Source organism: Heptranchias perlo, chromosome 11 (assembly GCF_035084215.1).
Source record: "Heptranchias perlo isolate sHepPer1 chromosome 11, sHepPer1.hap1, whole genome shotgun sequence".
NCBI lineage: Eukaryota > Metazoa > Chordata > Chondrichthyes > Hexanchiformes > Hexanchidae > Heptranchias > Heptranchias perlo.
Window position 1 is genome coordinate 22,267,849 of NC_090335.1, and position 13,859 is coordinate 22,281,707.

Sequence of the window (13,859 nt, forward strand, 5' to 3'; positions counted from 1 at the left end):
CGACAGAGGCAGTCAACTCCGCAGTATTTTCTGAAAGGTTCTGCAGTTCATCTGCGGTTAAAAAGAGAATGGAATGATGACGGAATTTTATAACACATCCCATAGCGTTCCATTGACTAATAATAAAATGCATCTGTCCCGGGCAACAAAGTATTGAGATGCATTGCATTTTCAATAGAACAAAGTAGAACTGGAAGACCCCTTCACAACCTAATCACTAAATAAATAAATGTTACTGCACCAAAAATACGACATAAATGAAGATTTATGAATTTGCAAATCTCTACCTCCACAGGGCTTCCAACAACTGGTTTTATGAAAAGAAATTGCGGTTCCAGATGTACCTTTAGTATGATAAATTATGGAATGGACCTTGCTACACTCATAGGATCCACTCATAGGCCTCCCAACATTGTATCAGTGAATAGCCTCTTACTGCGTATATGTGTCTCCAAATTCAGCAAGGTTTTTTTGTAAGCCATTCAAGACTTTTTGATCTTTTTTGGGTGCTTTCTCTATAAAAGCTCAAAGTCAGTTCAAAATGATAGCTGGAGAATTCATATGGTAATGCACTGAAGGCCTAAACTTGAAACCTTCTGCAGTTCAGGTACAAGATACTCTTGTTGCACAGATTTACCATTTTGCATAGTAAAATACTTGTGCTGCTATTTCTGGAAATAAAAACTGGAGAGTCGGCAATGGTTTACGAAATGATGAACCATCAACTGACATATAACCTACAGAGCAGGAGTTAAAGTTTTCAATTGGGGAAAGGCCAATTTTACTAAACGGAGAAGTTGAAGGTAAATCAATGTCAGAGCAGTGGGAGACATTTAAAGGGGTGATTCAAGGGGTTCAGGGTAAACATGCTCCCACAAAGAAAGCGGGAGGGGCTGCCAAATCTAGAGCCACCTGGATGTCAAGAAGCATTCAGGGTAAGATAAGGCAGAAAAAGAAAGCCTAGGATAGACACCGGGAACTCAATACTGCGGAAAGCTTAGAGGAGTATAGAAAGTGCAGGGGTGAAGTTAAAAAGGAAATTAGGAAAGCAAAGAGAGGGCATGAAAATATATTAGCAGGTAAAATCAAAGAAAACTCAAAGATGTTTTATAAAAACATTAAGAGCAAGAGGATAACTAAGGAAAGAGTAGGGCCTATTAGAGAACAAAAAGGTAACCTATGTGTGGAGGCAAAAGATGTGGGTATGGTTCTTAATGAATACTTTGCATCTGTCTTCACAAAGGAGAGGGATGATACAGGGATTGATGTTAAGGAGGAGGAGTGTGAAATATTGGATGGGATAAACATAGTGAGAGAGGAAGTATTAAGGGGATTAGCATCTTTGAAAGTGGATAAATCACCAGGGCCGGATGAAATGTATCCCAGGCTGTTAAAAGAAGCCAGGGAGGAAATAGTGGCGGCTTTAACAATCATTTTCCAAACTTCACTGGATACAGGCGTAGTGCTGGAGGATTGGAGGACTGCTAACATTGTACCGTTGTTTCAAAAGGGAGCAAAGGATAGACCGAGTAATTACAGGCCAGTCAGCCTAACCTCGGTGGTGGGAAAATTATTGGAATCAATTCTGAGGGACAGGATAAACTGTCACTTAGAAAGACACGGACTAATCAAGGGCAGTCAGCACGGGTTTGTTAAGGGAAGGTCGTGTCTGACTAACTTGATTGAATATTTCGAGGAGGTGACAAGGAGGATCGATGAGGGTAGTGCAATTGATGTAGTCTACATGGATTTTAGCAAGGCTTTTGACAAGGTCCCACGTGGCAGATTGGTCAAAAAAGTAAATGTGGCAAATTGGATCCAAAATTGGCTCAGTGGCAGGAAGCAAAGGGTAATGGTCGACGGATGTTTTTGTGACTGGAAAGCTGTTTCCAGTGGGGTGCCGCAGGGCTCAGTACTAGGTCCTTTGCTTTTTGTGGTATACATTAACGATTTGGACTTAAACGTAGGGGGCATGATTAAGAAATTTGCGGATGACGCAAAGATAGGCTGTGTGGTTGATAGTGAGGAGGAAAGCTGTAGACTGCAGGAAGATATCGATAGACTGGTCAGATGGGCAGAAAAGTGGCAAATGGAGTTCAATCCAGAGAAGTGTGAGGTGATGCATTTTGGGAGAGCAAACAAGGCAAGGGAATACACAATAAATGGGGGGACACTGAAAGGTGTAGAGGAAGTGAGGGACCTTGGAGTGCATGTCCACAGGTCCCCGAAGGTAGCAGGACAGGTGGATAAGGTGGTTAAGAAGGCATATGGAATGCTTTCCTTTATTAGCCTAGGCATAGAATATACCAGTTGAACCAGGAACACTTCTCACCACGATGGACGTCTCGGCACTATACACCAGTATCTCCCACGATGACGGCATCGCTGCGACAGCATCAATACTCAACACCAACAACAGCCAATCATCGGACGCCATCCTACAACTCATCCGCTTCATCCTGGATCACAATGTCTTCACCTTCGATAACCAGTTCTTTACCCAAACACACGGAACAGCCATGGGGACCAAATTCGCACCCCAATACGCCAACATTTTCATGCACAAGTTCGAGCAGGACTTCTTCACTGGACAAGACCTCCAACCAACACTATACACCAGATACATCGACGACATTTTCTTTCTATGGACCCACGGCAAGGAATCACTAAAGAGACTACACGATAACATCAACAAGTTCCATCCCGCCATCAAGCTCACCATGGACTACTCCTCAGAATCAGTTTCTTTCTTGGACACACGAATCTCCATCAAAGACGGGCACCTCAGCACCTCACTCTACCGCAAGCCCACGGACAACCTCACGATGCTCCACTTTTCCAGCTTCCACCCTAACCACGTCAAAGAGGCCATCCCCTATGGACAGGCCCTGCGAATACACAGGGTCTGCTCAGACGAGGAGGAACGCGATGGACACCTACAGACGCTGAAAGACGCCCTAGTAAGAACGGGATATGACGCTCGACTCATCGATCGACAGTTCCGACGGGCCACAGCAAAAAATCACATAGACCTCCTCAGGAGACTAACACGGGACGCAACCAACAGAGTACCCTTTGTCGTCCAGTACTTCCCCGGAGCGGAGAAACTACGCCATGTTCTCCGCAGCCTTCAACATGTCATCAATGAGGACAAACACCTCGCTATGGCCATCCCCACACCTCCACTACTCACCTTTAAACAGCCACCCAACCTCAAACAGACCATCGTTTGCAGCAAATTACCTAACTTTCAAGAGAACAGCGTCCACGACACCACACAACCCTGCCACGGTAACCTCTGCAAGACATGCCAGATCATCGACACAGACACCACCATCACACGAGAGGACACCACCCACCAGGTGCATGGTTCATACTCCTGTGACTCGGCCAACGTTGTCTACCTCATACGTTGCAGGAAAGGATGCCCCAGAGCATGGTACATTGGCGAGACCATGCAGACGCTGCGACAACGGATGAACGGACACCGCGCAACAATCGCCAAACAAGAGGGTTCCCTCCCAGTCGGGGAACACTTCAGCAGTCATGGACATTCATCCACCGACCTTCGGGTAAGCGTACTCCAAGGCGGCCTTCAAGACACACGACAACGCAAAATCGTCGAGCAGAAATTGATAGCCAAGTTCCGCACCCATGAGGACGGCCTCAACCGGGATCTTGGGTTCATGTCACACTACACGTTACCCCACCAGCTAACAAATGTTATCTGTTTTTAATATAACGGGTCAGTTGCTGTCTTTTCTATGTTTCTACCTCTCTATCTCTGTTTTTTTTTGTTGTTTTTTTTTGGTGATTTGTATATTCTGTGAGACCTGGCAGGTAACACCTGTCTGTCTGCACACTGATTGCCTTGGCAACGGGCAGTTGAAAAAACTGTCTGTACTCACCAAGCATTGTTCTGTGAATTATAAATGCGATTTCATTTCGAGGATTTCATTTTCACATCGTTCACCTGACGAAGGAAGAAGCCTCCGAAAGCTTGTGAATTTAAAATAAAATTGCTGGACTATAACTTGGTGTTGTAAAATTGTTTACAATAGAATATAAAAGCAGGGATGTTATGCTGGAACTGTATAAAACACAGCTTGAGTACTGCGCACAGTTCTGGTCACCACATTACAGGAAAAATGTAATTGCACTAGAGAGGGTGCAGAGGAGATTTACGAGGATGTTGCCAGGACTGGAGAATTTTAGCTATGATGACAGATTGGATAGGCTGAGATTGTTTTCTTTGGAACAGAGGAGGCTGAGTGGTGATTTAATTGAGGTGTACAAAATGATGAGGGGCCGAGATAAAGTGGATAGGAAGGACCTATTTCCCTTAGCGGAGGGGGTCAATAACCAGGGGGCATAAATTTAAAGTGATTGATAGAAGGATTAGAGCAGAAATTAGGAAAAATATTTTCACCCAGAGGGTGGTGGAGGCCTGGAACTCACTGCCTGTGAGGGTGGTAGAGGCAGAAACCCTCAACTCATTTAAAAATACCTGGATGTGCACCTGAAGAGCTGTGACCTGCAGGGCTACGAACCAAATGCGGGAAAGTGAGATTAGGCTAGGTGGCTTGTTTCTCAGCCGGCGCGGACACGATGGGCCGAATGGCCTCCTTCTGTGCCGTAAATTTTCTATGATTCTATGATTGTACAGAACAAAGGAATAATTGAAAGGCATTCATCTATACAACCTGTAGGTGGGGCAGGGGGGTGGGGGAAGGATCATCAGTTGGATAAAACTGGAATTTGGATTCAAAGGGACCAAAATGAAGAGCTTCTCCCTGATCACCAGGGATTCATGCCACCACCAGACCCAGGTTTTGTTGTGGCAGGCCCTGGAATCTAATGGTACCGGTGACCTCGGAGCTGTTGGACTCATAACCACCAGCCTAAAGGGTCGAATAGACTACAATAAATTGAGATGCATCTCCAGTGTAAGTGGCACATTCACCTGCAATGAGGATGTGCTACTGACCTTATGGCCTCGTGTCCATCAACTTAAAGAAAGAAAGACTTGCATTTATATAGTACCTTTCATGACCTCAGAACAAGCACTTTACAGACACTGAAGTACTTTTGATGAGCAGTCACTGACATAATGTAGGAAACGCAAGCAGCCAATTTGTGCAAAGCAAGGTCCCACAAACAGCAACGAGATAATGAGCAGATTATCTGTTTTGGTGTTGTTAGTTGAGGGATAAATATTGGCTAGGACACCAGGAGAACTCCCCTGCTCTTCTTTGAAATAGTGCCATTGAGTACTCCCTCAGTACTGTGCTGGAGAGTCAGCCCAGATTTTGTGCTCAAGTCTCTGCTGGTGGGCTGCCCGACCTCCACTGGGGAGTTCAGTCAGAGTCGAAGCTGAATTCTGCTGCGGCAGGTTCTGGAGAATTTCACTATTGGTGGCCTCTGAGCTGCTGGCAAAACATTACGGCCCGGGTTTCCTGTAAAATCGGCAACATAGACCATCAATTTAGCCATCTAGCCCGCCGACCCCGCCGTCGATAAGTTCCTCCATATTTTCCTGCATTTGTAATTCGAGTAGACCGCAGTGAGGATGGCGACAGATTGGAAGTGGCCCGGCCATTTTATCCTGGCGATTCCATGAATACAAAAATTAAATGCACTTCATGTCCTGCCGTGGCTTTGCAGGACTCCAGAGATGGACAAATGTCCTCGGCATTAGTATGGCACAAATGATATATTCCTCAGATAGGCTCAGGGATCTTGTGTCCATTTATTTCAGAGGAGACCTGATAGAGGTCTATGAAATAATTAAAGGGCTCAATAGCGTTCCTATTGATAGATTATTCCAGTTTAACCGATTGGAGAGAACCGGGGGCATGAGTTTAAACTAGGAGTAAAGTGGATGTTGTGTGGTTCTTCTTTTCCCAGATAATAATGAGTCTCTGGAATACATTGCAGGCTGGTGTGGTGGGGCTGGACCAGTTCTTGACTGGGGCAGGGATCACATCATATAGAAGGTATATAAATAACACTGGTTGCACGTGATCTCCTGGACTGGTGTCGATCGCCTGAGGGGGTCGGAGTGGAGTGGTCATTTCTCTGTTTATTTTGCTCCTCTCAGGAGAGGGGTTGGAGAAGGAAGCAGTGTTTAGTCACGGCGGTCCAGCCACCATGGTGCGAGGCAGGCTTGATGCACCAGCTGGTCTTTTCCTGTCCGTCAGTTTTGTACGTTCGTATATATTGAAATATACGGGTGTGCGTATTGAAGACATCCAGCGGTTGGCCAAATGGGCAGGGATGTGGCAGAGGACGTCTCTGTCCAATCCTCCGACCCTGCCCGCCCCAGCTCTGCCCGTAAGTGGGTGAGGGTCCCAGCCAGGATGTCCTTTTTGATTTCAGAGATGAAAAGAAAGGTACACAGCAAATCTGACCTGGATTACCAAATCCTGGTCCATTTCAGATATAAATTGGATTCAGATTTCAGACTCCAAGTGAATTCCTAACTCGTGTGGTGAATGGACTGCATTTGAGAACGGGAAGTGACTTACAAGACATTTATGTAAAGTGGTTTCAGCTGCGTATCGATGTGAACTTTACCCCAACAGGAGTTAGGAGGGGAGGGGGTTAATTGGAGAAAGCAGCAAGTTTTTAGAAAAATTATATAATAGTAAACTGAAAAATAAAGTTCTCTACCAGGAATAATAATAAATGTACATTAAGCTACTATTATTCCCGATCAGTTTGTGCTTGGTAGGTGTTGCTATTCTTTCTTTGTCCACTTGGTGCTGCTATTTACACATTAAGCAAGTGAACATTCAGCACTGCATTAAACCAATCTGTTCTGATGAAAAGACAGTGCCTGAAACATCAACTCCATTTCTCTCCACAGGTGCTGTGGCTGACTTGCTGAGTGTTTCTAGTATTTTGTGTTTTTGTTTAAACAAGCTATTACTGGCTACTGTCCAAACATTTCGTGCTACCTAACTGCTTTACACTTTGTGCTAAACTGCTGCTTTCCCCATTGCTTGCTGCGTGCAAGATGTGAATTGGCGTGAATTGTATAAAAGGCGCTTAAGATGAAATGAGATTAAATCTAAGGTCCTGAAACAACTCTTCAAAATGATAAGTTAATCCACAATGATTTAACTCATATTATCTGTGATGCCTTTGACCTTAGAGTTTGACAATGCATACTAACTGGTTATCAAAATGTCACATAAAGGCTGCAAATTAATCTGTCCAATATTTAACCAAACAATTGAGCCTCCACTAAAAGGAATTCCATGCAAACAAAGTATTCACCCGTTAATACTGCAAACAGTAATCTCTAAACCATAAGAGTCCCTACGTATTTCAATTATGTACTTTATAACAAAACTAAAAATAGATCGTGCTATTTCAGCTAAGTAACCAACCCTGAAGGAAGGTTGTAACTAACATCCATGTGAATTAATCACCTCAAAGATAATCTTTCTGTCTCTGTTGTGATCTTCACACATCTAAATCCCCCACCCAACTCTCCCCTTCACCCAACCCCTAAACTTCATTGTCATCCTTACCTTAGCTGTCAGCTGTGGTTCAGTTGGTGGCACTCTCACCTCTGAGTCAAAAGGTTGTGGTTTCAAACCCCCCTCCAGAGATTTGAGCCCATAATCCAGGCTGCTACTCTAGTGCAGTGCTGCACTGTCGAAGGTGCCATTTTTTGGATGAAAAGTTAAACCGAGGTCCCGTCTGCCATAAGAACATAAGAACATAAGAAATTGGAGCAGGAGTAGGCCAATCGGCCCCTCGAGCCTGCTCCGCCATTCAATAAGATCATGGCTGATCTGATCCCAACCACAAATCTAAAGAACACAAGAAGTCGGAGCAGGACCCGGCCACATAGCCCCTGGGCCCTCTCCGCCACCCACAGGGCATTGACCGATCCGAACTCAGCTTCATGTCCAATTTCCTGCCCGCTCCCCATAACCCCTAATTCCCTTTACTTCTAGGAAACTGTCTATTTCTGTTTTAAATTTATCTAATGATGTAGCTTCCACAGCTTCCTGGGGCAGCAAATTCCACAGACCTACCACCCTCTGAGTGAAGAAGTTTCTCCTCATCTCAGTTTTGAAAGAGCAGCCCCTTTTACGCCCTCTCAGGTGGACGTAAAAGATCCCATGGTACTATTTTGAAGAAGAGCAGGAGAGTTCTCCCCGGTGTCCTGACCAATATTTATCCCTCAACCAACATCACTAAAAAACAGATTATCTGATCATTATCTCATTGCTGTTTGTGGGACCTTCCTGTGCGCAAATGGCTGCTGCGTTTCCTCCATTACAACAGACTTTAAAAGTACTTAATTGTATGTAAAGCACTATGGGACGTCCTGAGGTGGTGAAAGATGCTATATAAATGCAAGTCTTCCTTTCTTTTTCCTTTTATAACATGCAATCTACATTATTTGATTCTGGAATATTGCATTTCACAGTCGGTCTTCCCATGATTGCCACAAGACCCGAGTCATGGTATTTCATACAGGATTTAATCATCTGTGTCAATATTTATCTTAATAACCTTCATATCCACGATTACTCATCAAAAGCATTTCATCTGATCTGGTGTGTATTCATATGTCTTCTAGTTGGAGTGAAGGGAGGGCAATGGAATTTTGCCAATGTTGATATCATGTCCTCTAGCTCTGTGATCACAATTTAAGTTAAATAAAACTGTAATTATTTTATATGTAGAGTGATGGGAGGTAGCTCTTACAACACAGCAGGGAGAATTAAACAATTCTTAATACCTGTCACAGTCCTCATTAGAAAAATTGAGTTACCTTATTCAACTCTTCCCCTGATATTGTGTTAACAGGATTTACAGTGGGAATACGGAATATCTCACTGGATCAAATTATTACCTCATTACAATTTATAATAGAATATGGATAAATATTTCACAACCATCAGGTGAGTAGTTGAGTTCATGTTGCTAATTATGGCTATTATACTAATTCTACAAGGACGGACAGTAAGATCATTGTCAGAAACAGAACTTCCTTTCTGCTTCTTCCCAAATCCAGGTGAAGAAAATCTTTTTAATAAAACTTATTATCAAGGTTTTCATGAGTCTTTATGCCTCTTCAGTCTTCACATAAATAAATGTGTAAGCCTGTCCTTTCTCAGTAATGAATATTCATAACTTGTGCATGTTGTAAGAGACACCATTCGATCACCATTAAATCACTGATACTCACCTGCAGTGATTGAGTCGTTGGTAGAGCCAGAAACACAAATATTTTGTGCAGATGCCGAAAGCCACATTGATTCATTGAGAAAGCTGCCACAGGAAGAAAAAGTACACAGTGAGAAGACTGAGCGGGAGGGACTAAGTAAAGAATGTAAGACAGAATTCCAATTAGCCTTTTAAGTCATCTTATTAAAGGTGCTACAGATCACTGATCCTCCTCTCCTCTATATTGTCCAACCCTGATCCCCATCTCGGCCTTATTTTCCCCAGACCTCCATTCTTTACATCACGTCCCTCATACCTTGTTTTCCTACTTCACTCAGTCCCAGACACAATTCTAACTTTCCAATAATAGTATAGGCTAAAATTGACGGCTCCTCCGGAGCATTCCTGATGTAAGTCCAGTGGGAATACGGTGAAAGGGCCAAGAATTAGATATACTGAGTCCTGGCCTATCACGCAGCTTCCATGGGCTCTCGTTGCAGGTGGAGTCCCCACCCTCCCCAATCAGGATCAGTGGCATAAGAAAGGGCATGGCTGGGGGGAGCAGGGATTGCAAGGCTGGCAGCTTCCTTGTCCCCAGCCTGGCAGAGGAGCAGCAGGCCAGTATGCTGAGTGAGGCCAGGCATCCCAGCCTGCAATCCGGTGGATGTGGGCACCACCTGGGCATCTAGGCTCAGACCACTGAAGAGGTAGGATGATTATTTTTTGCCCCGTTAATAAAGAGGGCTGATGGGACACTGCAGGTATCTTTGCAGAGGGGGAGGGGTTGCCAAAAGCCTCCCCCCACCAGGAGCAGACACACGGCTGCATTTTAAGGCCTCCTCCAACAGGTGGGCACCCAAGATATGCCCCTAGTGGTGTGGGCACCTGCCCCAATTACTCAATTCAAGTGACCTCCCTGATCCCTCAACCGTTGGCAGGTTCAGCTCCAGAGGTCACAGGCAGGCACATCCTGGCACTTACAGTGGGATGGATGGCCTCGTGCTTTTCAGGCCCAGTATATTTAAATATATCTTCTTCTTGTGTCAGTGTAAACTGCTATCTCTGGGACTCAATGCAAAATAAGTGTGTTTTAAGTCAATGGTTTGGGAAGGGCCTGAGGGAAGGAAGCTGTTCCAGGTTTTGTGGTAATTCTACATACCAGTACTGATAAAAATTATTGAATTTTTTTAATACCAAACTCCAAAAAGACAGGGATCTAGAAATTCCAATTAGCTGCCTGAAAAACCAATTTAATAAATATCTGTTGAATTTTAAACTAGTCTTAGCTTCTTTCCCTGCCAAAGGGATATTCAAGATGGCAGACAAAACCTTCCAGAGAGAGATGAAGCCTGCATTACAGACAGACATAGAAAGTATAATTCTCCAGGCTATATTGTATCACTGATAATGTAATACAATAATATTGACGGCAGTACTGGAAGAGCTACTATTGTCCCAGTGTGTGGGTGAGGGAAATGAAATAGCCAGCGTTCCTGCTCCTGATCGCTTTCTGGTGATCCCTGCTATAAAATGTATATGTGGGGGTGGTGGGTCTGGACAGGATTTGGTTCGACTGTGATACTCCCCTTAGTTCAACAGCCTATTGACATTCACTGTCCAGACTCACACATGAAGATATTGTCCACTGGTTGAATGAACACTTTCAATAGGATGAAAATTGGAAATGAAACATCCCTTGCTTTGTATTTTATGTTACATGTGCGGCATGAATAGACTATCTGAGGGTAAGCTGTTGAATATGACATTCATTACTGTTATGACTAGGAGCTACACAACTCACTCATGCGGTAAAGGGGTAAATCATATGGTTTAGTTCTCCTGTCGCAGAGTTTTGAATTGGAGGAGAAAGCACATAAAGGCAATTCAGGCAAGGAGGTCAGCTGGCCTGATTCATAGTCCACATGATCTTCTGTCCATTCACATATTGGATGGACTGACCTCCACCTGAATTCCTGATATTGCTCCCTTTCATGTGAATCTCTGTGCGAGGAGGGTTAGATGGTAATATTTACCCCAAGCTGTATGTGATGGCTGTGTGTCAAGTATTCTCTGTTCCTGCTACCTACCAGTCACTGGGCGGGGTTAACTCTCCCGTTGATTCACACACATAAGTGCAATTGGTGTCATCTGTAGAACAGACCGCATAATTTTAAAGGCAGAAAGTATTACACAAGTGACCATTTTTAGATTCTCAAACCACTTTTTGGTGTGGAAATATTCACATTTAAGACTCAATTAATTGCCCTTTTCTTGGCTAAATCTCTACTCGGAAAGAATCAAATTAAGTTAACAATATGTAAATATAAAGCCCATAGTGATGTTGGGGGTTATGAAAAATAGGGTATATTCATCGCAATAATCAATCAGATGATTGACTGTGACTATAAAAACAATTCACATTGTGTAAGAATTAGATTTCTGCAATAGTAGTGTCCTGGGGTAAAGTTGTTTTGGGCATTGTCAGCCTCCGTACCTTATTTTAAAGACGATTCTTTATGCATAGATGTATTTTCAAGGAAAGACCATTCAGCCCCCTGCAGTTCCAGCTACTAGTACTCTAGCTCTCAGAAATGTTACCTTTTGTGCAGGGTACCTGACAAAAAAACTAATTTAAAAATAACATTTGAAAGCTGAGTTTCACCATCGGTACCACTTTCAAAAATTAAAAGACACTTGGCAAGACTTCCTCTTTTTAAAAAAACAGTTGTAATTATGTTTCACCTTAAGAGCCTTCATTTTTGTTGGATTTTGTTCTGAATAATTAAACAGTGTGTGGGGATGACATCAGTGGAAACTGGGCCTAGAGGGGAATTCCCAAGCCTGAAATTCAGAGGACTGAATTAATATCCCCACATATTGGACATACCATGGTTGCTGAAGCATCCCAATTTAATGATCGTATTTCTATGATACTGAATTCTCTCAGTGCAGGGCACAGTAACTCCTCCCAGGCAGTTCCCTTTGTTATATCAGTAACACTCATGTTTAAAACAAAGAATTGGCCTCCCCTAATAGCTCAGTTGGAAATTCACTAACCAGTAATTTGCTAAGGTGTGCATACCAGGACAGTCCTAGGTTCAATCCCTGTCTTTGCTAAACTATCTGATCCACAGGAGTAGGCCTTTCAGCCCCTAGAGCCTGTTCTGCCTTTCAAAGAGATCTCAGCTGGGCAGTGGTAGGGGAGCTATAATTTGACCCAGCATCCCTAGACGAGAGAGAGGGGGAAAATCAGCAATTTCCTTCCTGACTGTTATCCAGTGACTTGTGTTATACAGAAATACATAGAAATTTGCAGGCCATTCAGCCCAACAGGTCTATGCTAGTGTTTACTCTCCACATGTGCCTCCTCACCACCTTACTTCATCTTACCCTAACAACATATCCTTCTATTCCTTTCTCCCTCATGCCTAGCTTCCCCTTAAATACATCTATGCTATTCGCCTCAAATACTCCATGTGGTAGCGAGTTTCACATTCTCATCACTCTCTGAGTAGAGAAGTGTTGTAAAGGCAAGGACATGATCAGGTTCAATTACCATGTGCTACTGATCCAATAATCTGTTAACTTTGATTGTCTGGGCTCACACTTTGAAGAGTGAGTGAGCGACCAGGAGGCAGCTGTTGGCAGCTGCGCTTTACCAGGGCGTGAGTCACCATCTTCAGCGAGGAAAAAACCGAAGAGGGAAAGTAGTCAAATAAATCAACAGTTGGAGAAGGCTGCTTAAATCAACAATCATTCATGTTAAAGGTTTTTGTAAAAGTGTCAGTAGATATGCTCCTTAACTGTGGTATAAGAATTGGCCAAAAATTAAAACTGAACTCACTTCAGTGTTTGAAGCTAATTGGAAGCAAGTAAGTTAACTGGGCAGGATGGAAACATTGTGGACTGAACTATGACATTCACCCTTATAGGCCCTGCTGCTCAGTCCCTTCCACCCTGCCCCAGTCAGACATACCTCAGTACCAGTTTCATACCATACTTACAATGTCTTTACCAAAAGGCTTCGGAGACACTTACCTGCTCCCTCGACTGTAGTTTTTGAGTTTAAAGAGGAATTGTCAGCAGACACGCTAAAAAACGTTTTGATTTCACATATACTGACAATGCTTTCATTTCTCACTCTTATCGTTGCTTCATAGTTGAATGAACTAAAAAAAAGATAGCAAGATTTTCCTTCAGTTTACAACATATCAGTTTGTAGCAGTGATTATATCTGGTGCCGCGTAATTCAGATTAAATTATACTCACAACGAGGGGATGAATTTCCGTAGGTGATTCTCCCGATCATTTGCCATTACTTCAGTGGAAGATCCACAGAAAGCCGGGCTTTCTGTGGATTTTTCGCCAAACTTACAGCAGACGGTCAAGAGAACCCCCCACGGAAAGACAACCTCTTCGTTTCTAATCTTGACCTAACCCCAGAATGATTTGCCTGTCCTGTTCTTGCCTTCTGTGGGTGATTTGCCGATTGGATTAAGATGAGAATCACATTTACGCTGCTACTTGTTTAAATCACCTTCCAGGAGACAGGTGTCCATGAGCTGGCTCCCGGCATTTACACATCTGCTTATCCTGAACTAAATTGTATACCCACACAAAACTATCCCCAGGAATTTCCTCGGAACTTCTCCCTCTCCGCCGGTGTA

General features: G+C 43.6%; 1 long non-coding RNA gene across 2 annotated transcripts; it reads right to left on the bottom strand.

Annotated features, from left to right (window-relative positions):
* On the bottom strand, positions 1-13,307 carry LOC137326906 (uncharacterized). Of its 2 annotated transcripts, XR_010964287.1 has the most exons (4): positions 13,231-13,307; positions 11,280-11,340; positions 9,215-9,297; positions 1-51 (listed from the first exon to the last, which is right to left on the bottom strand). It is a non-coding gene; the product is annotated as an uncharacterized lncRNA (long non-coding RNA). The 2 variants fall into 2 exon arrangements; XR_010964286.1 differs by lacking the exon at positions 13,231-13,307 and having other exon boundaries at positions 11,280-11,363.
* Positions 13,308-13,859: the final 552 nt, after the last annotated feature.